General features: G+C 40.1%; 1 protein-coding gene across 8 annotated transcripts in view; it reads right to left on the bottom strand.

Moving 5' to 3' along the window:
• The window catches only part of disp3 (dispatched RND transporter family member 3), a 507,963-nt gene that overhangs the window by 299,486 nt on the left and 183,294 nt on the right, over positions 1–25,183 (bottom strand). Inside the window, exon 3 of one of the 8 annotated variants that reach the window (XM_072586711.1) lies at positions 13,020–13,157. The exons of 6 other annotated variants lie outside the window; for them this stretch is intronic. The gene's annotated coding sequence lies outside the window, so the exon portion shown is untranslated. The remainder of the gene's footprint in view (positions 1–13,019; positions 13,158–25,183) is intronic. One more of the 8 variants, XM_072586710.1, reaches the window with a different exon arrangement.

The raw sequence follows: 25,183 nt of genomic DNA, 5'->3' as shown, positions 1-25,183 counted from the left end.
AACCTGAAATAAACTATGGACAAAACTGGGAACTTGGAGGTATCTGAAGAAGTGGCTTTTAGGAAGTGAAAACTTATCAAATAATTGTTGAAAAGATGCAAAAATGCCATCAACATATGAATCTTTCATAGTTTTTATTCCTAACTTAGCCCAACCAGAAAAGGCACTATCCACTAAAAATATGATTTGCTGCCAACGGCGCCTTAGTAGAAAATGACTGAAAGTAAAATGGCATCTAAATTGAAACCAAATTTTAAGACTGGATAAAACAATAACATTATTCATGTAAATAGAGGTTGAAGAAAGGAGGCGAATGCAATAAAGCCTTCAATTTTACTGGATGGGTGGAATTTGCCTCAATTATCAAGCAATTTGGGAGAACATCAAGGTTCTCATATTGGAGTCAATAGTTCAAATTTCTAACGTTTGCTGCTGAGTAATAAAAGAAAATATTCAGCAACAACATTCTACCTAGTACCTTAGACCTCTGTAACAACTGTTTTCATAACCTAGGAGATTTTTTTTATTCCAAATAAATTCAAGAATGAGACTGTCAATGGAAAAAGGAAAGAGGGAGAAAAATTAGTATGCATTGAAATAAATACAAAATTCATGGAAAAATATTCATTTTAACAGAATTAATTCTAGCAGCAACAGACAAATTAAGGAGAGACCAACATTCGAAGTCTTATTTAATTTGTATGGTAACAGTTCAAACTTTTCTTATACAAATTACCTAGTGTATCTGCCATGTGTACACCAAAATAAACAAATCCAGAGTTGGCAATTTTAAAATGTAAATTATCTTGTGGATATTCCCTGGCAAGCTCATTGGTAATGAGGAGGGTGTGCTAAGCAGGCTAAGATAAAAGGTAGGGAGGAGGGACTTGGGGCAGAGGTGTTGGGAATGTGATAGGTGGAAGGAGGTTAAGGTGAAGGCGATAGGCCAGAGAGGGGGTGGGGGGAAAGGGGCCTGGAAGAAGATTGCAGGTCAAGAAGGCGGTGCTGAGTCTGAGGGTTAGGACTGAGGTGGGGGGGGGAGGGGAAATGAGGAAGCTGGAGAAATCTACATTCATCCCTTGTGGTTGGAGTGTTCCTAGGTGGAAGATGAATCGCTCTTCCTCCAGGCGTCATGTTGCCATGGACTGGCAATGGAGGAGGCCAAGGACCTGCATGTCCTTGGCGGAGTGGGAGGGGGAATTAAAGTGTTCAGATACGGGGCAGTTGGGTTGGTTGATGCGGGTGTCCCAGAGGTGTTCTCTGAAATGTTTCGCAAGTAGGCGGCCTGTCTCCCCAATGTAGAGGAGGCCACATCGGGTGCAACGGATGCAGTAAATGATGTGTGTGGAGGTGCAGGTGAATTTATGATGGATATTGAAGGATCACTTGGGGAATTGTAGGGAAATGAGGGGGGAGGTGTGGGCGCAAGTTTTGCATTTTTTTGCGGTTGCAGGGGAAGGTGCCGGGAGTGGAGATTGGGTTGGTGGGGGGTGTGGATCTGACAAGGGAGTCGCGGAGGGATTGGTCTTTCCGGAACACTGATTTTTATCTTAGCTTGCTTGGCACACCCTCCTCATTCCTGAAGAAGGACTTATGCCCGAAACATCGATTCTCCTTCTCCTTTGATGCTGCCTGACCTGCTGCGCTTTTGCAGCAACACATTTTTAAGCTCTGATCCCCAACATCTGCAGTCCTCACTTTCTCCTAAGCACATTGGTAGCAAATATCTCACTTTTGCTGATGTTCAATTTATACCAAGAAATCTTACTGAAAGATTCTAAAATTAAAAGTGCGATTGGAATGGAGAGAATTAAGTTCGAGACAAAAAACAAATGATAATTTGCACAGAGGGCAACCTTCAACTCCACACAATTTCTAGTAATGTCAGAAAAATCAGGAGGAGTCATATAGCAGTAGACAAAGTCAGAACCCATACTATTGGTCCTAACAGAGGCCTGAGGTGATGCGTAGAGTATTTTGATCCAGGAAATAAATTTTTCCCCAAAGTCAAATTTCTCCAAAGTAAATAAAAGATAATTCCATTCCACGCTATCAAAGGCTTTTTCAGCAGCTAAAAGATATCAAAGCCTCAGGGAGAGTGGTTGGGGACGAATTGTAAACAAATGTTAAATACCCACCTAAGCATGCCTGGTGTGAATAAATCCAGTTTGATCCAAGGATGATAGATGCAAAGATGGTTTCCAAATGTTGGTCCAATAGCTTCGGCAATAATTTAAAGTCAACATTTGGCAGACTTATCGGACGACATGAACCACATAGTAAGGGATCTTTGCCTTTCTTTAAAAGCAAAGAAATTGATGCCTGAGTTAAAGTTTGAGGAAGAGAGCCAGAATTAAATGCTTCAACAAACACATCTACCAAAAGTGTCACCAGTTTTTTCCAAAATGTTTTATAAAATATGTCCAGAAAACCATTGGGTACGGGGCTTTTATCACTTTGTAGTGACCCAGCCGCAGCCTCAATTTCTATTGCTGTGATTGGTTGTTCCAATTTCTTTGTCACATTTTGATCAATAGTAGGAACATTAATCTTATCAAAAAGGTCTCAAAATCTGCTGTAGCAGAAGAATGTTCAGATGAATAAGGTGAAATGTAAAATTCCTTAAAAGTCTTGTTGATTTCTAATGGGTCTGACGTGACACCTGAATTAGCTTTAATTTGTGGGATTAATTGAGATGAAGATATTTGCCACAATTGATGCGCCAACAGTTTACTAGTTCTATCTCCTGGTTATAAAATTTAGACCTAGAGTGAAGGAAAACCTCGGTGATGTATTGTGACATTACAACATCATACTCAACCTGAAGGGATATGCGTTCTTTATATACTTCTGGAGACTTAGAGATTGCATAAAGAGATCTGAATTGAGACAGACGTTGTGCTAACCCTACCAAATTGGCAAATTTATTCTTGTGTGCTGCATAAGAAATTATTTCACCCCTGCTGAATGCCTTCAGCGTTTCCCATTGCAAGGAAACATCTGGGGTTTTGTTAATTTTTTAAAAAACTATCCACTGAGATATTAAATTAACAAAATCTTCCTCTAAGAGTAAGCCTGAATTGAGACGCCAAGGTGAGCATGTACTAAGAAACTGGTCAAAGTGAACATTCATAGAGACAGATGCATGGTCTGATAAAACAACTGAATCATATTTGCAATAGAAATGGATGTGGGCAGTCTGTCATCCATCAAAAAGAAATCAATATGTGTAAAAGTGTGGTGGACATGCAAAATAAATAATATTCCTTTTAGAGGAATTAAAGAACTGCCAGGGATCAACAACATTAAACTTCTCCATAAAAGTCTTAATTATTTTAGCAGATTTGGACTGGGCACTCAGAGCAGAGGAAGAACGGTCCAAGTGAGGATTCAACCAACAGTTAAAATCTCCTCTCAAGATTAATTGGTGTGAAGATAAATCCAGTAACATTGAAAGAAACTATCTGGAATAAGCCTCAGCATTTTAGGTGGGAGCATAAACATTAGCCAAGATTACATCAATATCAAAAATCTGTCCATTAATTGTAATAAATCTGCCAGTAGAGTCAGAGATAGGTTTAGCATGGTTGAAAGGAATAGACTTACATAAAAGAATAGCAACTTCTCTAGATCTGCTAGAAAAGGAGGAAGAATACACTTGTCCAAGACAATTTTGTTTCAGCTCAGGACTGTCTATATTTTTCAAGTGGGTTTCTCGTAAATAATTGTATGGGTATTAAGATGATGTAAATAATGTAAAACCTTACCGTGTTTAATTGGATTGTTCAGGCCTGTGTAATTCAGACTGGCAAATTTATTGATCCTAACTACCAATGGTATTGAAGCATTAAACTATATCGTATAATAATCACACATAAACTCTCAAAAATGTAAACCTTGTAAAACTGAGGTATGTGCTGCACCCCCAACCCCATCAGAACAAAACAAGCTCCACCACCTCCCCCCCACACCACCTCTCCCCAAACGGAGTACCTGCCCACCAACCCCTCCCAGCAGAAACACCCCCTTGATGAGTGCATGCTTTCTCCACCCATAGTAGGAAAAAAAACTGTTGTCTTTTGTAGCTGAAGCAAACTATACAGTGACCTCGGGGAATATAGAAGTTAACTATATAAAATCTGCACAGCAGAAATGAGTAAAAATATACGTGTAATAAAAATATATACCATACATAGTGAAACAATTAAACTCTACAGTCTTTGGTACCAATAGTGCAACCTTTCAACAAAATAAAGTCATGAGTAAGATAACATGTACTTCTTGGCGAATAAAGTCAAATATAAGAAGAATACGAAACCCAAGTTTGTAAACACAGCATACCATCCATCTTTATCTCCACAGTGGGAAATGTAGTCTTTGTCCGTGGTAGCATAAAGCTAATGGCTAATCGGCCTAGCTATGCCCAACCATCAATCCGGCACTGCAGCTGCAATCTTTTTAAGGTTTAATTCACAAAGTCCATGACCTGGATCATCAAATTTATGAGTTACGCTGCTCGGAGAGGTATTATGTAGAATCGCTGAATAACAAATGCCAAATTTAAAGTTAGGTCATGAGTGTAGCTCCTTTTAACCATGGCAAAAGCCAAATGCTGTTTAGCCACAGATGGGGTGAAATCTGAAAAATGAATACTCTCTTTCCATTCTATAGAGGGCGAGAAGCATTTCCAGCATGGCGTAGATTGCGATTTCTCACTTGAAACTGGTTCATCCTGACAAGCATCGGGTGAAGTAACGTGCCACCTTTCAGTTTAGCACACTGTGTGCAATGGGCCCTATACAATACAGGTTTAGCCTCAAGACTGAGCAGGTCCTGTAAAGGTTGGGCCATAAATCCTGTGGGGAGAGGACCCTCCAATCCTTCAGCTAAACCCACAAATCAAATATTATTCCACCTGGAGCGGGCCTCCAAGTCTTCACATTTCTTAGTCAGAGACTCAACAGTAGCAGATAACCCACTAACATTAACTTGGAGGCTCGCTATCATGCTCATTAGCCGAACAATGTCCAAAATAGTCCCACTTTGCAAAGAAACATTTTCCCCCAAAGGCTTCAGTAGGTTTCTACCTTCTTTTTAACCGTCTCTGAAATTATAGATTCAAGCTTGGTGATGATTTCAACCGGTAGATCACCCATCATGCCCTTAATACTACGTAGCATGGCTTAATTAGTATTCAGCTTCTCCGGAGATTCGGGCTCAGGTGAGTAGCGCGGCCTAGTATGACTAGACTTGACTGACTTGAATTTTGCTCGAGAAGTCGCCATTTGAAAGGATACAGGTAAAAATAGGTTGTGGTTTTTTTTAAAAAGCCAAGCGGAGTATAGAGGGCTTGTAATGACTAAACTTAAGAAACCAAAATATATAAATTTACTACATTCCCGAGGAGCGAACCCAAACTACATCCTCCATTGCCCGTCCTAACTTTTGGGTGACCATGCCCTTAAATTTCAGCTCCCCAAAACAGATATTAAGCATATTTGTTTAAGGAAATGGGAATGATTGCGTGTCCAGGCTAATGGCGAGCAGCCTTGGCTCCGGGTTCCGCCTCAGCCCTGGCCAGCCCAGATCGGTACCTCATAGGCTGAAACTTTGGGCTGCTCCATGTGCATGGTACAGCACAGCACTAAGTATAGCCTCTTCTCCAGCTTGTTCTCCACACTGGTCCTTGCCCCCACTCTCCCACTTTGATTGAGCCATCTAATTTTTCCCTTTCAAATAACTAATTCTCTTTGAATATTACTATTAAATCTGCTTCCACCATTCTTTCAGATAATATTTCCAATTACAACTCAGCACATCAAGAAATGTTTTTCTCATAAGCTCTGGTTCATTTCCTAATCACCTTAAACCTATGTCCTTGGTTACCAATCATTCTGCAACCACACAATTTCTTGTCATGTGTTCTATGAAACTCATTCATGCTTTTGAACACGTCTATCAAAACATCCAGTTCTGAAGAGACCAATCCCTGTTTGCTGGTCACTCCACACAGCATCTGTGGTATCACTTGAGTAAATTTCTTCTGCATCTTTTTTCAAAACCGAGTTAATGTTGTTTAATTTTGTTTTTAAAGTTTGGTACCCAGAATTGGACAAAATGCTTTAAGTGCTGAGGAAGGTTCACTGGACTTGAAATATTAACTTTGCTTTCTCTCCACAGATGCTGCCAGTATTTCAAGAAATTTCTGTTTTTGTTTCTGATTTTCAGTTCGGTCTGCAGTTCTTTCAGCTTTTATGCTCCAGGTAAGGCCTAACTTTTACTTTAGAAATGTTTAAACATAATTTCCTGGCTTTTGTAATCCATTCCTCTATTAACAAATTCAAAGTTTCCACATACTTTGTAAACAGCTTCTCAATTTGATCTGCTGCCTGCTAGGATTTGTGTTCGAGAAATCTCAGGTTTTCTGTTCCTTTTTAAATTGCCCCATTTGGTTCATATTGCATTCGCTCACTTGTTCCACTCAATTGTTTGACTTCTCGATTTTCTTTGTTAAACTTTATCCAGCAGATGTTGCTCATTTCACTAGTCTATGTCCTCCTGAGATCTGTTATTATCCTGCTTATTGTTTCCTACATTTGGGTTTTGTATTATCTACAAAGTCTGTGGATCAAAATCCAGATTGTTAACATATTAAAAAACAACAATGGTCCCACTAGAAATCCTTGGGAAACAACAATTATATTTAGTTTTAGACTCAAAAAGCAATAATTCACCTTTACCTTTGTTTTTATTCTTCAGTTCTGTATTCATGACCTTTTAATGCCATATTAACAAGTCTAACAAGGCACTAAGACAAATCCCTTTTGGAAGTGTATAAAAACATCAACCACATCATTTTCATTAGTTAACTGAATTCAAATCTGAAAGTGAATTTGAAACAAAAACTCTGGGCTTTCCTTTAGAACTAAAGTTTATTGAGTAAAACAAAGTTGCAACTTCCCCAGCCATCCAGTCCCAGCTGTTTTCTTTCTGAAACATTACAAATTTTTAGTCAACTTGTTTGAACATTTTATGACATACCTCTATGGCAGGTGGGATGCAAACCCAGAGGGGCACTACCACTGTACCACTTCCTTTTTATGGATATTTTCTAATTAATTTGTTCAGAGGTGATATTACACACCTCTCAAGCAGGTGAATCTTGAACCCAAACTTCCTGGCTTAGGGGTTGGGACACTATGATGCTGTAGGGATTGTGCCACTACACAAAAGTCCCCTTTCCTTTTTTATAGATATTTTTATTCAATCAGATCAGACATGTTTTGACATTGGCTGGAGGAAGTAGGACTTGAGCCTGGACCTTCTGGCCTAAAGGTAGAGACAATGCCACTGCACAAAAGCTCTCTTTTCACCTTTATAGATATTATCTAATCAATCTGTTTCGATTGCAACTACACATACCTGGAGCAGATGGGACTTGAATTCATGCTTTCTGGCTCAGAGGTAGGGACACTATAAACAGACAAGGTCTTTTCTAATCAACCTATGATGCTGTGTGACTTCTTCCTTGTTCATTTTGATCTCATTGACTTCGTCCCTTCCCTGGATCTCACACACTGTCTGATGCTATTACATATCAGAGTCAAAAAGTGTGATGCTGGAAAAGCACAGCTAGTCAGGCAGCATCCGGGGAATAGGAGAGTCGACATTTCAAGCATCAGACCTTCATCAGGAATGTATGTTGTTATCATATCCTTCTGGACCAGGTAGGACTTGTGCTTGAGTCTACTGGCTTGAAAATAAGGACACTATTAACAGATAATAATGAATCAAATAACACCTATCACCTGTTTCACTGTTATCCATTACCAATGATATTTGCATCATCAACCTACAATGTGACATCATTTAAGCACTTGGCCACATGAGACAAACATGATTCACTTTAACAATTCAATGCTTTCATTTGTTTAGAACATTGTATTCTAAATTGTTTGAATTATGTTAGAAATTCTGCTCTAATTATCAATTTTGATGCCAATATAGCATACCATATGCAAGGAGGAGGAACAGGGGGCTCCATAACATCATCTCCCACCACTACACCCCACTTTACCCATTACTTCCCTCAGTTAAATAAGAAGTATTCCATTCAAGCAAAGTGGCTTTTTTTGCTTTGAAGACTACCAACCTCTGAACTACATCCACTTAATCTGTACTGAAACAAAAACTGTAGATTTTAAACAAAAACAGAAGTGCTAAAAAACCTCAGCAGGTCTGAAAGCAATCATGGAACAAAAAAGACAGACTTAATATTTCAAGTCCAGTGACCAGCAACGGACACAAAACATGAAGTTCGTTTTTTTCTCTCCAGAGTTGCTGCCAGAGCTGCTGAGTTTTTCTGCACTTTTTGTTCCACTTCGTCTAGGTTTATGTTATCTCTTTTGTGGCTACAATGTTCTTTCTGTATTCAGCTCAGTTCTCTACCGTACTACGAACCTTAGAATGCCCTTTCATTCAACTTCTATGGCCACCAGGTAGCTTTGACTTAAGATGACTTCCTTCCTGCTTATTGGTTTGCTTCTACTCTCTACTCAAACCATGGTTTGAAGGCTTCCTATTGTTCAGTTACTGTTTTGTCAAGCACTTATTCTTTGCTTTCAATCCATCTGGGCCAAGTCCCTCCACAATCCATTAAAGTTAGCCCTCTACCAGTAATATGTTTTTATGTTTAATTGCATAACTATCCGCAATCTAATGATGTTATGATCACTCATTCCAAAATGGTCTCCCATTGAAGCATACTCCACTTAATACCTAACAAAATCCTGCACAGCCATACCCCCAAAAGAGACTCCAGGTTCCTTTCCTTAGTTTCTTCTGTTTTGCATTTGTCCTTCTACATTATGTTCAACTTTCTGTGGTCTCTCACCAATATCAGCCAGTTACTTCTAATAAATGTTTCCCATGTAAATACTTTTTGTGCCCGATTATTTGTGCTTGAGTAACAACCTAAATATATAGGTACTGGGGGTGTATCAGATTTGCAATTTCACATGTTACAAACTGCAAAAAAAACTTAAAAGGGCAATGCACATTGGATCAATTCATTTTTCTGTAATCCATATTTATCTTACAATTTAGATTAGATTAGATTACTTACAGTGTGGAAACAGGCCCTTCGGCCCAACAAGTCCACACCGCCCCGCCGAAGCATACCCCTACATCTACACCTACTTACACTACGGGCAATTTAGCATAGCCAATTCACCTGACCTGCACATTTTTGGACTGTGGGAGGAAACCGGAGCACCCGGAGGAAACCCACGCAGACACGGGGAGAATGTGCAAACTCCACACAGTCAGTCACCTGAGGCGGGAATTGAACCCGGGTCTCCGGCGCTGTGAGGCAGCAGTGCTAACCACTGTGCCACCGTGCCGCCCACGCTTTAGAAAACCTGTTCTCTTAAATCAATTGTCGTGAATAATGCACTTTTCTTCACTTGAACCATTTTTACTAGAAAATATTTTGATATATGAATACCCATTCAAAATAAATGGTACTATTTCTTGTGTGTGCAAGAGATCAATGCTGACTTAAGACTGAATCAAATAAAAAGGATGGAATCACATGACCAAAAAACCTCAAAAACATAATCAGATGAGACCCCAGTACACAGCAAATTGGCCTTTGGTCCACCTACTGTCGAGTTAGATTTCAAAACGTCCCCAATTTCTGAATAAGTAAGTTTATTTTAAATTTCTAGATAGCTCTATGTAAAGAAATTATAGCTAATGACAGTACGTTACACGTGTACATTACAGGGGCAGCATGGTGGCCCAGTGGTTCGATTCCATTCTTGGACAACTGTGAGGAATTTGCACACTCTTTCTGTGTCTGCGTGGGTTCTCTACAGATGCTCCAGTTTCCTCCCACAGTCCAAAGATGTGCAGGTGGACTGGCTATGCTAAATTGCACATAGTGTCCATGGATGTGCAGGCTACATTCCCTACAGGGAAATGCAGGGTTACAGGAGTAGGTAGGGGGGTTGGGTCAAGATGGAATGCTTTTTAAGAGGGTCGTTGTGGTCTCAATGGACTGAAGAGCCTGCTTCCACACTGTGGTGATATTATGATTCTCTTCATCTCTCAACATTAGGAGTCACAATGCATTCTATTTTTAAAGACTACTCACAAGGTCAGCAGTCAGCTTTTAATTAAGAAAGAAGGTACAGATTTTAGAAACCTAATCTGAAACATCCTGATATTGTACTTACACTTAGGTGAGATCAGCTCAGGGCTGCTTGACACAGCTAGCTTTTTCATAGTTTCTTCTACTTGTGTTGTCTGACAGATTGCCCTCAAGGTTAAAAGTTTACATTTGAATTTGAACACAGATCATCTGTGTAAAATTGTGTTTTTTAAGAAAATTACAAACTTCAGCTAACTCTACTCAAAATGGGAAACTGCCCCTCATAAAATCATAAATCTTTAACAAAAACTTTTACATTTGCATCCAATTCTAGATACTAAGTTCAATGAAAAGATGCCTCATAAGCACTTCTTTCCCAGAAATGACGTAAAGAGCTTCATTCTGTTAATTACTTTGGGTACAGTGACTATAAATTATTACAACCCATGGACAGCAAGTCATAATAAATCAGTCTTCCTATCCTGAGATTTGTAACACAGGAAAATTAAAACATTCAGTAGATCCCAGAAGTGTATAAGGGCAATGGGAGTATATTAAAGAGGGAAACCAGGAGGGCAAAAAGGGGCCATGAGATAGTTATGTCAAATACAGTTTAAGTCATGTTACAAACATATTAAGGACAAAGGAATAACTAGGCGGAGAATAGGGTCCCTTAAAGATCAGCAAGGCTGCCTATGTGTGCAATCGCAGAAAGTGGATGAGATACTAAACAAGTATTTTGCATCAGTATTTACTGGATATGGAAATTAGAGAATATGTGGGAACAAATAGCGATATCTTGAAAAGTGTCCATAATGCAGAGGGGGAGGTGCTGGATGTCTTAAAATGCATGAAGGTAGATAAATCAGCAGGACCTGATCAGGTGTACCCTAGAACTCTGTGGGAAGCTAGGGAAGTGATTGTTGGGTTCCTTGCTGAGATATTTGTATCATCGATAGCCACACGTGAGGTGCCAAAAGACTGGAGGTTGGCTAACATGGTGACATTATTTAAGAAAGATGGTAAGGAAAAGCCAGAGAACTATCGACCAGTGAGATCAGTGGTGGGCAAGTTGTTGGAGGGAATTCTGAGGGACAGTATTTGGAAAGGTAAAGACTGATTAGGATAGTCAGCATGGCTTTGTGCATGGGAAACTGTGTCCCACTAACTTAATTGACCTTTTTAAAGTAGTGACAAAGAGGACTGATGAAGGTAGAGTGGTGGATGTGGTTTAAATGAACTTCAACAAAGCATTTGACAAGGTTCTGCATGGTAGACTGGTTAACAAATTTAGATCAAATGGAATACAAGGAGAACTAGCCATTTGAATACATAACTGGCTTGAAGGTACGAGACAGAGGATAGTGGTGGAAGTTTGGTTTTCAGACTGGAAGCCCGTGACCAGCAATATGTTGCAAGGATTGGTGCTGGGTCCACTGCATTTTGTCATTTATATTAATGATTTGGATGTGAATATAGAAGGTATGATTAGTAAACTTGTAGATGACACCAAATTCAGTAGTGCAGTGGACAGCGAAGAAGGTTGTCTCAGTATACAATGGGACTTTGATCAGATCAGTCTATGTGCTGAGGAGTGGCAGATGAAGTTTAATTTAGATAAATATGAGGTGCTGCGTTTTAGTAAGGAAAATCAGGGCGGGATGCATACACTTAATGGTAAGGTACTGGGAGGTGTTGCTGAACAAAGAGACCTTGGAGTGCAGGTTCATAGTTCTTTGAAAGTGGAGTCATAGGTAGATAGGATAGTGAAGAAGGTGTTTCATATGCTAGCCTTTATTGGTTTGTGCATTGAGTATAGGAGTTGGGAGGTCATGTTACAACTGTACAGAACATTGGTTAGCTCACTTTTGAAATACTGTATTCAATTCTGATCTCCCTGACAAAGGAAAGATGTGAAACAAACGGGTTCAGAAAAGATTTACAAGGATGTTGCTAGAGTTGGAGGGTTTGAGCTATAGGGAGAGGCCGGGTATGTTGGGGCTACTTTCCCTGGAGTGTAGGAGACTCGGCGGTGACCTTATAGAGATCTATAAAATCATGAGGGGCATGGACAGGGTGAATAGCCAAGGTCTTTTCCCCAGGGTAGAGGAGTGCAAAACTAGAAAGTATAGGTTTAAGGTGAGAGGGGAAAGTTTTAAAAGGGACCTAAGGGGCAACGTTTTCATGCAGAGGATGGTGTATGTACGGAATGAACTGCCAGATGGAGTTGGTGCAAGCTGGTACAATTACAACAGTTAAAAGATGTCTGGATGGGACTAGATTAATCTAGTATATCTGGTCGACATAAATGAGTTGTACCGAAGGGTCTGTTTCAATGCTGTACAAGTCTCTGACTCTATGACCTTCAAAACTGCTTGATTGTTCCTCACCTGACATTGAGATTAACAGATATATCAGCAAGCTTATAATTTAAACAGAAATTAACAATTATTAATGTAACTTTAGTACAGCATGGATAATCAACAAGGTAATCTCCTTATTATTTAAGTACAATCTTATTTAACTATTTTGCCTCACTGTCACACTGACAGGCACAGTTAAATGATAAATTAAAACAAAATTTGCCAGTTCATCTGTTTCACACTGGGTAACAGGCCTTCAGAAGTGCTTGAAGGTATCCAGAGTAAAGTAACCTCTAGGTCTTGCTTGAATTCTGAACAAACAGGTCCCGTACCCTTCCAGAATTATTTACCCACTTCTTACAGAGGGTATTTTCTTTAAATCCCAACATCAACAAGTTAACAACTACAGTGACTGCCAAAGAGAGAGTGAGAGAGAGATAGACAGAGAGAGAGATAGACAGAGAGAGAGATCGCGCAAAGCACAGCAACATACCAAAACATACCAAAAGCTTTAAAATTCCAGTCAGTTTTTGTTTTCCTCCCTTTTACCAACGTTCTTTGTGATTAGCTGGCCAGCACCAATCCTCTGTTGAAAGACCAAGTCAACATTCAACCAGTTGCTAGACCTGAACCTAGAACACCTTGTGATAGAGGAAAACTATGTATTGGTCAAACCAGAAAAACAGCCTTGTAATTAACAAGATATCATGTATTGCTTGTTTGCCAGTAGTTACAGTATACATTAATATATTAAACATTGATACAGAGACCGAGAGGAGAATATAGATGTTAGGGCTTACTTCTTCAATATCTTAAGCTGTTCTTAAGCTCCCACATTATTATAGTGGGAGTCACTTAATGTTCATATTGTTCTTCAATTTTAACCCTTTCAGAAGAAATTCCCCCAAACCAAGCTTCATTTTGCATTATTAACATTAAACATTTGTGTTTGTAATCACATTCACCAGAGATCTGTCTCCCCTACATACCCCTGCAAAGTCTCTGATTTTGCAAACTCAGGCTATCCAAAGTCCCACTGTTCTTCTGGAACACTTTCTCTTCGTATTTGAAAGATTGGTAGTTTGCTGGGTGTACACCTTGGAGTCTCTTCTTGACAGTCTGAGGTCTGCAAGTCTGTTTAAATTGGAAATTCCTTCATGGAAGATGTCTACTATGTTGAAACAGGCAATTTCTGTTTTGGATACTTGAATCATTGGATATTGCTTGTCCATTTTCAATAGCGAATTTTATGGAGTTATGTATCGCACATCTTCAAACGGTGTCAGGGATTTTTATTCTCAATGTACCGGTAGATTTGTACCAAAGTATATGACTATTTTACTTTAACTTGTTGATCGATTTGGAGTCTCTGACGCACCTTCAACAATTGACTTTTTTGATGCATGGTCTATTCTTCAGTTCTGGATGAAATTTGCTTGCTGAGCTAGAATTCCAGCTCAAAACTCAGTAACAATTCTGCTATTTGAGGATTATTTCTTGCTTAGCTTGATCTCTGTCACTGTCACTGAAGATTCTTCCTGGGAAGATAAAGACGTCAAATATTCTGCCCGAACATGCCTCTTCCATGCTGCCATAGCATCTAACATCAAACAACTGTCACAACTACTTGCTCACCAAGCTGTATTGTATCCACCGCAGAAGCCAGACGCCAACTCAAAAACACCTCCTCCTACCGCCTTCTCGACCATGACCCCAACCCCCATCAACAAACCATAATCTCTCAGACCATACAGAACCTCATCACCTCAGGAGATCTCCCCCCCACAGCTTCCAAACTCGTAGGCCGGGTACCCCACACCACCTGATTCTACCTCCTTCCCAAGATCCACAAGCCTGACCACCCCGGCCGACCCATTGTCTCAGCATGCTCCTGCCCCACAGAACTCATCTCCACCTACCTCGATACAGTCCTATCCCCCCAGTCCAGGAACTCCCCACATACGCTCACACCCTCCACCTCCTCCAAGACTTCCCAGCCCCCAATGCCTCATCTTTACCATGAACATCCAATCCCTCTACACCTCCATCCGCCATGACCAGGGCCTCCAAGCCCTCTGTTTCATCCTCTCCCATCATCCCCAATAGTATCCTTCCACTGACACTCTCATTCATTTGGCCGAACTGGTCCTCACCCTTAACTATTTCTCCTTCGAATCCTCCCACTTCCTCCAGACCAATGGGGTAGCCATGGGCACCCGTATGAGCCCCAGCTATGCCTGTCTCTTTGTCAGCTACATAGAACAGTCCATCTTCCATAGTTACAGTGGCACCACTCCCCACCTCTTCCTCCGCTACATTGATGACTGCATTGGTGCCACCTCGTGCTCCCGCGAGGAGGTTGAGCAACTCATCAACTTCACCAACACATTCCACTCCGACCGTAAATTCACCTGGACCATTTCTGACACCTCCCTCCCCTTCCTGGACCTCTCCATCTCCATTAATGACGACTGACTTGACACTGACATTTTTTACAAACCCACCGACTCCCACAGATACCTGGATTACACCTCTTCCCATCCTACCTCCAGCAAAAATGCCATCCTGTATTCCCAATTCCTCTGCCTCTGCTGTATTTGCTCCCAGGAGGACCAGTTCCACCACAGAATACACCAGGTGGCATGCTTCTTTAGAGATCACAATTTCCTTTCCTATGTGGTTAAAGATGCCGTCCAACGCATCTCATCCACATTATGCACCTCCGCTCTCAAACCCCACTCCTCCAACTGTAACAAGGACAGAACCCTCCTGGTCCTCATTTTCCACCCTACCAACCTTCGCATTAACCGCATCATCCGCCGACATTTCCGCCACCTCCAAACAGACCCCACCACCAGAAATAAATTTCCCTTTCTGCTTTCCACAAAGACCGTTCCCTCCGTGACTACCTGGTCAGGTCCACGCCCCCCCCAACAACCCACCCTCCCCATCCTGGCACTCTCCCCTGCCACCACAGGAATTGCAAAGCCTGCGCCCACACCTCCTCCCTCACCTCCATCCAAGACCCCAAAGGAGCCTTCCATATCCATCAAAGTTTCACCTGCACATCCACCAATGTCATTTATTGTATCTGTTGCTCCCAGTGCGGTCTCCTCTACATTGGGGAGACTGGACGACGACTCGCAGAGCACTTCAGGAAACATCTCCGGGACACCCGCACCAATCATCTCCACTGCCCCGTGGCCCAACATTTCAACTCCCCCTCCCACTCTGCTGAGGACATGCATGTCCTGCGCCTCCTCCACCGCTGCCCCCTCACACCCGATGCCTGGAGGAAGAAAAGAATGCCTCATCTTCCGCCTCGGAACACTTCAGCCCCAGGGCATCAAAGTGGACTTCACCAGTTTCCTCATTTCTCCTCCCCCTACCTTACCCCAGTTCCAACCTTCCAGCTCAGCACTGTTCTCATGACCTGTCCTACCTGCCAATCGCCCTTCCCACCTATCCACTCCACCTTCCCCTCTGACTTATCACCTCCATCCCCACCACCATTCACCTATTGTACTCATGGCTACCTTCTCCCCAGCCTCCACCCCCCCCCCATTTATCTCTCCATTCCTAATGAAGGGCTTTTGCCCGAAACGTTGATTTTCCTGCTCCTCGGATGCTGCCTGACCAGCTGTGATTTTCCAGCACCACTCTGATCCACACTTTCTGATGATTAGATAACTCCCATGATATTTTTATGAAATTTCTCCTTTTGTCAACTTTGTAATAACAATTCTATGATCATACACTAATAACGTTCCCAAATATAATCTGATAATATTGACAAACGCTGTTATTTCTTGTGGTAGGTTTTTAAGCACTTGGGCTTTTGGGTTATGTTTTGAGCACTCTTGCAAACAGAATTATCTGACCTTTATGCACCTGTCATCAATATTTTAGCTGCGTAAATTTGCTTGGGTTTTGTTTCAGCTCCTGGTGATGTATCAGTTATTGTAGAATAAGTCATTACTTAGGCTGGAAAAAAATCCTCTTTTTCTACTAGATCCACAACTGCCCTTTACAGTGTATATGCTGTTAGTTGCACCTTGTCTAGAACACAATGGCATAGTCATATCTTATCAACTAATCCTGAATCTCCATATGTTGACCTATTTCTGGGATATCTTTGATCCATAAAATAAAGTATTACCAAAAGCTTGTGATCCGTTTCAACTTAGAATTTCATGCCGCAAAAACACAAGAACATTATAACTTGGAACAGGAGTAGGCAATTTAGCCCATCAAGTCTGACCAGAATTCAACATGATATGGCTGATCACATTTTGGGCTCAAATCTACTTTCGTGCCTGCTCTCTCTCACCCACTGGAATTAAAGATCTCTCTGCTCAAATTTATCTAGTATGACAGCATGCACTAAACTCTGGAGTAATGAATTCCACAGATTCACAACCGTTTGATAGAAGCAATTGCTCCTCATCTCTCTTTAAACCTGCCACCTCTTAGCCCCAAATTATGACCTCATTTTAGATTATCCTATCAGGAGAAGCATTCAGTCTAAGCCTACCTTTTAAAATCTATTGTGGAGTCACCAATATCTTGTTGAAATACAACAATATTTCCTACTTTGATACTGGATTCCTTCAGCAATAATTGCCAAAATTCCATTTTCCCCCCCCATAGTCCTGCTCTACCTGTGTACGAGCTTTCTGCAACTTATGCATGAGAACACGCAGATCCCTCTGCACCAAAACATTTTCAAGTTTCTCTCTATTGAAATTCAAGTTGCCTTTCTATTCTTTCGACCAAAATTGATAACTTCACACTTATCCATACTAAACTCCATCTGCCAAATTTTGGCCTTTTCATCTAACCTATCTATATCCACTTGTAAATTTAATATTTCTTCATTGTACTTACTTTCCCACCTATTTTAGTGTCATCTGAAAATGTAGCTATGGTATCTTCTATCTCTGTGTCCAAATCATTAATATCATTGCAAACAGTTGGGGCCTAAGGATTGAAACCTGTGGTATCTCATTAGTTCCATACTGCCAACCAGAAAGAGACATTTATCCTAACTCTCTGCTTTCTGTTGGTTGGCCAATCCTATATTCAAGTTAGTAAATTATTCCCTAACATCATGTTACCTTACCTTGTGTTTTAACCTTTTGTGTGGCATTTTACCAAATGCTTTCTGGAAGTCCAGATATGCATCTGCAGGATTCCCATTATTGACTTTGCTTGCTATATCTCTGAAGAATTCTAGCAAATTAGTCAAACATGATTTATCCTTCATAAAATCATACCGACTCTGATGGATTGCGTTTTGACTTTCCAAATGTTCCATCATTACTTCCCTAATAATGAAATCCAACAATTTCCAATGCCATAAACTGGCCCATAATTACTTTCTGTCTGCCTCCCTTTTAAGGGTGTTATAATTGAATTTTCCAGTCCACTGGAACCTTTTCAGAATGCAGGGAATTTTGGAATATTATAACCAATGTGTCCATTATCTGTATTGCACTTCCTTTAAGACACAAAGATGCAGGCCACTAGCCTCCAGGAACATGTCTGCCATTAATCCCAATACTTTCTTCAGTACATTTTCCCCTAAAGATAGTAATTGTTTTAAGTTATTCCTTTTCTATAGTCTGTATTACCTGTTACTTTTTGGATGGTTTCAGTGTCCTCCACTGTGAAAAATCAGGCAACATACTGATTTAGTGCATCTGACATTTACGTTCTTCGCTATCATCAACTCCTCAGTGTCATCCTTGAAGGGAATTTTACATTCTTATAGAAACTTTACCATCCATTTTTATATTTTTTGCCAGTTTTCTTTCATAATTAACTTTTGCTTTTTTATTACTTCTTTGTTGGTCTTTAGAAGTTACCCAATACTCCAGTTTGCCATTGACCTCTGCAATATGGCATGTCTTGGTTTTCACCCTTGCATTATCTTTAACATTTAACGTGTTATCTGGCTTTTATCGCATTGTTGAAATTACCTACTCTACATTAACCAGTTAGTTTTGGGTATTCCACACCTGATCAAAGAGATGCAAAGTGACCTATGTTGATTTGAAGTGCCTCTCTATTAAACATAATTGCAGAAGTTTAATTATGCAATCTCCACCACTTATTTCATTGTTGATGAAATTTATAAAAATATATTTTCTAAGATTCTTGCAGGGTGGCATTTGAAACCAGAATACACAATTTTGAATGAAGGAACTCTAAGTTACTACCAATGGAAGGTATATTCTGCAGACTCTCAGTTCAGCAATCCCAGAAGGAAAACTGAGTTGATTCTATAGCTTGTGTTCCAAATATAGCCCACCAGTGGGTACAACTACAATGTCTGAATCCATTTGTGTCTGTTAGTCACAACTATGCAGCTTTGGACTTTATGTTTCAGCCAGAATCTAAAATCTTGAATAAAATGGATGAGGACTGCACAAAATCAAAACTTAAAAATCTATATCAATTACATAACCATCGGCAAGAGTTAATTACTCATTCAGTATTTGCCAGAAAAGCAGATTTGTACCACAGTTCTATAACATGAGAGCAAAATATGCTAAAAGAACTACATATACAGAAAAGAAAGACTTGTTTACATAAGGCCTTTCATGGTCTCAATGTCCCAAAGAACTTTATAGCCAGTGAAATACTTGTGAAGTGAAACCAGTACAACCAGTTTGCGCACAGCAATTCCCACAAAAAGCAATACAATCGTGGATAGATAATCTTGTTTAACATGTTGACTGAGGATTAATTATTGACTAATATACTATGGATAACACCCCTGTTATTTTCCAAAATAGTACTATGGGGTTTTGTTATGCTTACCCAAAAGGACAGACAGTGCATCATTTTTTGAGGCTGGGTCCTTTATCTAAATGAAGGAATGTATTATGACATGATGTGTGAGCTGGCTATAATAAATTGGGGAACATTATTTAGAGGGATAACAATGAACGGCAATAACAAACATTTAAGGTGCACATGGGTGATTGCCACAATTGATCATTGTGTGGCACAAATAAAATAGGAAATGTAGCTTGACAATGGATAATATGGGAAATTAGAGATAGCATTAGATCCAAGTATAGAGTACTGACATTTGTTTTTTAAAAAAGCAACAGAGCTGAGGATTGGAAGTAGTTTAGGTTTCAGCAAATGAGGACAAAGGGTTGGATTAAGAGGGAGAGAATAGAGTAAGCTTGTGTGAAACATATAAACTGATTATAAAGGCTTTAATAGATACATAAAGAAAGAAATTAGTAAAGACAAGTGAAGGTATCTGATAGCCAGAAACAGGGGAAGTGATAATGGGAAACAAAGAGATGGCAGATCACTTAACATATACTTAGGTGGTGATGGTAATGAGTTCAGCCAGGTGGATTTCATAGAATAAGTTCCCTGTTTGGGGCTGTTAATCTGATCCTTTTGATACCATTGATACAGACTCGGGTGTGTCCTCCACTCTGCTTCCCGAAGTTGGTGACCAGCTCCTTCATATTGAGGACATTGAGGAAGAGATTGTTGCCTTTACATCATGCTGCCAAGTTGTCCGTCTCTTTCCTATATTTTGTCTCATCGTTGTTTGAGATCTGACCCAGTACAGTGGTGTCATCAGCAAATTTGTACATGGAGTTAGAGCTGAATTTGGCCACGTAGTCATATGTATACAAGGAGTATAGTAAGTAGTGAGTCTGCAGAAAATACCTTCCATCAGTAGTAATTTGGAGCTTCTTCATTCAAAATTGTACATTCTGGTTTCAATTGCAATCCTGCAAGAATCTTTGAAAATATACTTGTACAAATTTCACCAACAATGAAGTAAGTGGTGGAGATAGCATAATTAAACTTGTGCAATTATGTTTAATAGAGAGACACTTCAAATCAAATGAGGCACTTTGGATCTCCTTGATCAGGTGTGGAATACCCAGAACTAACTAATGTCGAGTAGTTAACTTCATGCATTTTCACTTCCAGGATACACATTCACTTCTGGGATTCCATTTCAATGTTCAAGTCCATGCCCGTCCATCCATCCATCAAAACATTTGGACACAATATCATGGGAAGTTCAAAAGAATTTGTGACATATAAATCAAACAATTGCAATGCATATTACAGCACAAAATGGATATTAAAAACCCAAATGAATTCTGACCAGTTTCAGATCCATCTGCTTCTATGGTATAAGTAATAATATACATATCCAATAACTATAAATTATAGGATACTCATTGCTTTTATTCAAGTCATAGAGTCATACAGCACAGAAACAGACCCTTTGGTCCAAGTAGTCCTTGATGAGCATAATCCCAAACTAGTCTAGTCCCATCTAACAGCTCCTGGCTATAATGCTCCTATTCATTTATTTCCTTTTCATCTATCTATACAAATGTTGTAATTGTACACATATCCACCACTTTCTCAGGAAGTTCATTCCACACGCGAACCACCCTCTCAGTAAAAAAATTGCTTATGTCTTTTTCAAATCTCTCTCCTCTCACCTTAAACCTGTGCCCCTAGTCTTGAAATCCCTCATCATAGGGAAAATACAATTACCATTAACTCTACACTTCTCATTATTTTATAAACTTCTATCAGATTGCCTCACAACTCCTTCATTCCAATGAAGAGTCCCAGCCTATCCAGCCTTTTTTTATTACTCAAACCTTCCATACCCAGCAAGATCCTGGTAAATCTCTTCTGAACCTTCTCCAGCTTGATGATATCCTTTCTATAACTGGACAAAATATTCCAGAAGATACCTCACCAATATCCTGTACAACCTCAATATTACTTCCCAACCCCTATACTCAAAGGACTGAGCAATGAAGGCAAACATGTCAAACACCTTCTTAACCACTCTGTCTACGTGTGACACAAACTTCAAAGAATTATGTATCCGTACCCCTAGATCCATCTCTTCTACAACATTACCCAAGGCCTTTTTCCATCAATTGTATAAGCCCTACCCTTGTTTGTGGCACCAAATTGCATTCATCCAGATTGAAGTCCATTTGCCAATTTTCAGCCCATTGACCCATTTGATCAAGATCCCTTTGTAATTATAGAAAACTGTCTTCACTATCTACAATGCCACCAATTCTGTGTTGTCCGCAGGCTTACTGATTATGCCTTCGTTATTCTCATCCAAATCATTTATATAAAATTACAAACAAAAGAGGACCCAGAACCCATCACTGTGGAACACCTCTGGTTACAGGTCTCCAGTCTGAAAAGCCACCCTCCACCATTCCTCTGTGTCTTCCTGCCATTAAGTCAATTAAGTATCCAATTGGAAAGCTCACCCTGAATCCTATGTGACATAACTTTACCAATTAGTTTACCATGCAGATGTGTTATTTAACTTCAATAAATCATTATATTCAGGGCACATTAAAACAAAAATCAATGTGGGCCTCAGATGTTGGCAACATGCTTTTTATTGTTATACATATGTACAGCACGGAAACAGACCCTTTGGTCCAACTCTTCTATACCGACCAGATATCCTGTTGACGCACGCATTCGTACTCCTTGCATTCCTAACCTAGAATTTGAAATATTGTTTTGTAAATTTCTGAAGTAGTTATCGTTCATGTTGCAACAACTATGTCCATTTTATTACTGCCAAACAGTCAGTGGATGGAGGCAAAAGAAAAATCTACTCTATGTTTTAGAGGTGATAGAAATTGGGCCTGATTAAATGTAGTTCCTCTTTTACTCCCCAAGAACAGTGCTGCTTCTGTGGATATTCTACAGTAATGTATCCTCTACACGAAACACTAGACACTAGATCGGCCAATGATAAAGGAGGATTTCTGTCTTCAGAGTACCTCAAACAAGGTCCAAAACCACATACTGGTAGAGGTGGTAAACGGCATAGGGTACCAGAAATGATCATCAGAAAATATCATATGATTTGAACCTACTGCGTAATCGTGACAAGTACAGAAGCAGTCAAGTTGTTTTACAGTGTTCTTCAATTAGCACATTTTTAGAGTCATAGAATCATACAGCATGGTAACAGACACTTCAGTCCAACCAGTCCATGCTGAACATAATCCCAAACTAAACCAGTCCCACCTGCCTGTTCCTGGCCATATCCTTCCAAACATTTCCTATTCATGTGTATATCCAAATGTCTTTTAAACATTGTAATTGTTCCCATATCCACCACTTTCTCAGAAAGTTCATTCCAGCTGCAAACCACGCTCTGTGCAAATGTTTGCCTCTTATGTCTTTTTTTAAATCTCTCTCCTCTCACCTTAAAAATGTGTCCCCTAGTCTTGAAATCCCCCACCCTAATCTCTCATTCATTTATAGACTTCTATCAGATCACCTATCAACCTCCTACGCTTCAATGAAACGTCCCAGTCTATCCTGCCTCTCTTTATAACTCAAACCTTCCATACCTGGCAACGTCATGGTAAATCTCTTCTGAAATCTCCCCAGCTTGATAATATCCTCCCTATAATTAGAAAACCAGAAATGGACACAATATTCCAGAAGAATCCTCACCAATGACTTCTCAACTGCAATACTCAAAGGACTGAGCAATGAAGGCAAGTATGTGAAACGCCTTCAGCTAGCTCTTGAATCTTTACCTTAGCCCTTTATTTTGGCTTCAAATTTGAATGAAAGAAGCAACAATACAGTGCTTGAGGAATGGTCACTGACTCGAAATTCTGATTTCTGTTCATAGCTGCTGCAGAATTGCAGAGCTTTTCCAGCAATTTCTGTTTCTGTTTCTGATTTCCAGGATCTGAGGTTCTTTCAGTTTTTAACAATAAAGTGCTGATTTATTGTGAGTGTTGCTGAACAAAAAGATGTTGGAATGCAGGTTCATAATCCCTTGAAAGTGAAGTTGCTGGCAGATAGGATAGTGACAAAGTTGTTTGGTGTGCTTTCCTTTACTGGTCAGAGCACTGAGTAAAGGAGTTGGGAGGTCATATGGCAGCTGTACAGCACATTGGTTAGGCCACTTTTGGAGTATTGTGTGCAATTTTGGTCTCCCTCCCATAGGAAAGATGTTGTGAAACTCGAATGGGTTCAGAAAAGATTTACAAGGGAGTCCAAAACTAGAGGGCAAAGAGTTAGGGTGAGAGGGGAATGACTTAAAAGGGACTTAAAGGGCAACTTTTTCACACAAAGGGTGGTGAGTGTATGAGCTGCCAGAGGAAGTGGTGGAGGCTGTTACTATTACAATATTTAAAAGGCGTTGGATGGCTATATGAATAGGAAGGGTTTACAGGGATATGGGCCAAAAGCAGGCAAATGGGACTAGATTAATTTAGGATATCTGGTCAGCATGGATGAGTTGGACTGAAGGGTCTGTTTCTGTGTTGTACATCTCTTGTGACTCGAAGTAGCAACAAGCTATTCAGCTCATTGAGTCTGCCCTGTTGTTATTTAGAATCCCTACAGTGGGGAAACAGACCCTTTGGCCCAACAAGTCAACACTGACCCTCCGAAGAGTATCTCATCCAGACTCATTCCCCCTAACCTATATTTCCCCCTAACAATGCACCTAATCTACACATCCGTGAACACTATGAGTAATTTAGCACAACCAATTCATCTAACCTGCACATCTTTGGACTGTCAGAGGAAACCGGAGCACCCAGAGGAAACCCACGCAAACATGAGGAGAATATGCAAACTCCACACGGACAGTCGCCTGAGGCTGGAATTGAACCCGGGTCCCTGGTGCCACTGAGCCACCGTGCTGCCCCATGACTGATCTGATCATTCTCAACTCGGTCTTCCTGCCTTTTGCCCATAACTCTTGATTCCCTTGCTGATTAAAAATTCATCTACCTCAGTCTTGTATATATTTAACAACCTACCTTCAACAGCCTTCTACATAAAGAATTGCATAAATTCACTGCCATCTCAGAGAAGAAATTCCTTACATCTGTCTTAAATGGGCAGCCCCTTGATCTGAGATTATGCCCTCTGGTCCTCGGCCTACTCATAAGGAGGAATAACCTTTCAACATTATCCTGCTAATGTCCGCTAAAAATTTTATATGTTTCAATTAGGGCACCTCTCACATTTCCAAACACCAATTAATACCAAGCACAAATTACTTAACCTCTGCTCATAAGTCAGTCCCCTCCATACCCAGATCAGCCTATTGAACTTTCCTTTGACTGTTTCCATTGCTAGTATATCTTTCCTTAAATAAGGGGCCCAAAAGTGCTTCCAGGTATGGTCTGACTAGTACCTCGTACAGTTCTTTTTTTTTCAAAATTTGTTCATTTTTAAACTGCATTCCTTTTGAAATAAAGGTCAACATTCTATTTGCCTTCCCTATGACCTGCTGAATTTGCATTTTCAAGACTTATGCACGAGACCTCCAAAATCCATCTGTGCTGCAGCTTTCTGCAGTCTTTCTCCATTTAAATAATATTCCACTCCTCCAGTCTTTCTGCCAAAATGCATAGTTTCATATTTTTCCACAATATATTCCAACTGCCATATTTTTAAGCCACTCGCTTAACCTATCTATATCCCTCTGCAGACTCTAAGTCATTCTCCCACTTGTTCGTCCACCTATTTTGGTGTCATTTGCAACTTGACTATGTTAAATTCATTTTCCTCATCCAATCATTAATATATATTATAAATAACTGTGGCCCATGGGGCACTTGATGAGTTGCCATCC

Source organism: Chiloscyllium punctatum, chromosome 16, assembly GCF_047496795.1.
Source record: "Chiloscyllium punctatum isolate Juve2018m chromosome 16, sChiPun1.3, whole genome shotgun sequence".
Taxonomy (NCBI): domain Eukaryota; kingdom Metazoa; phylum Chordata; class Chondrichthyes; order Orectolobiformes; family Hemiscylliidae; genus Chiloscyllium; species Chiloscyllium punctatum.
This window is presented reverse-complemented; position numbering and strand designations above follow the sequence as displayed.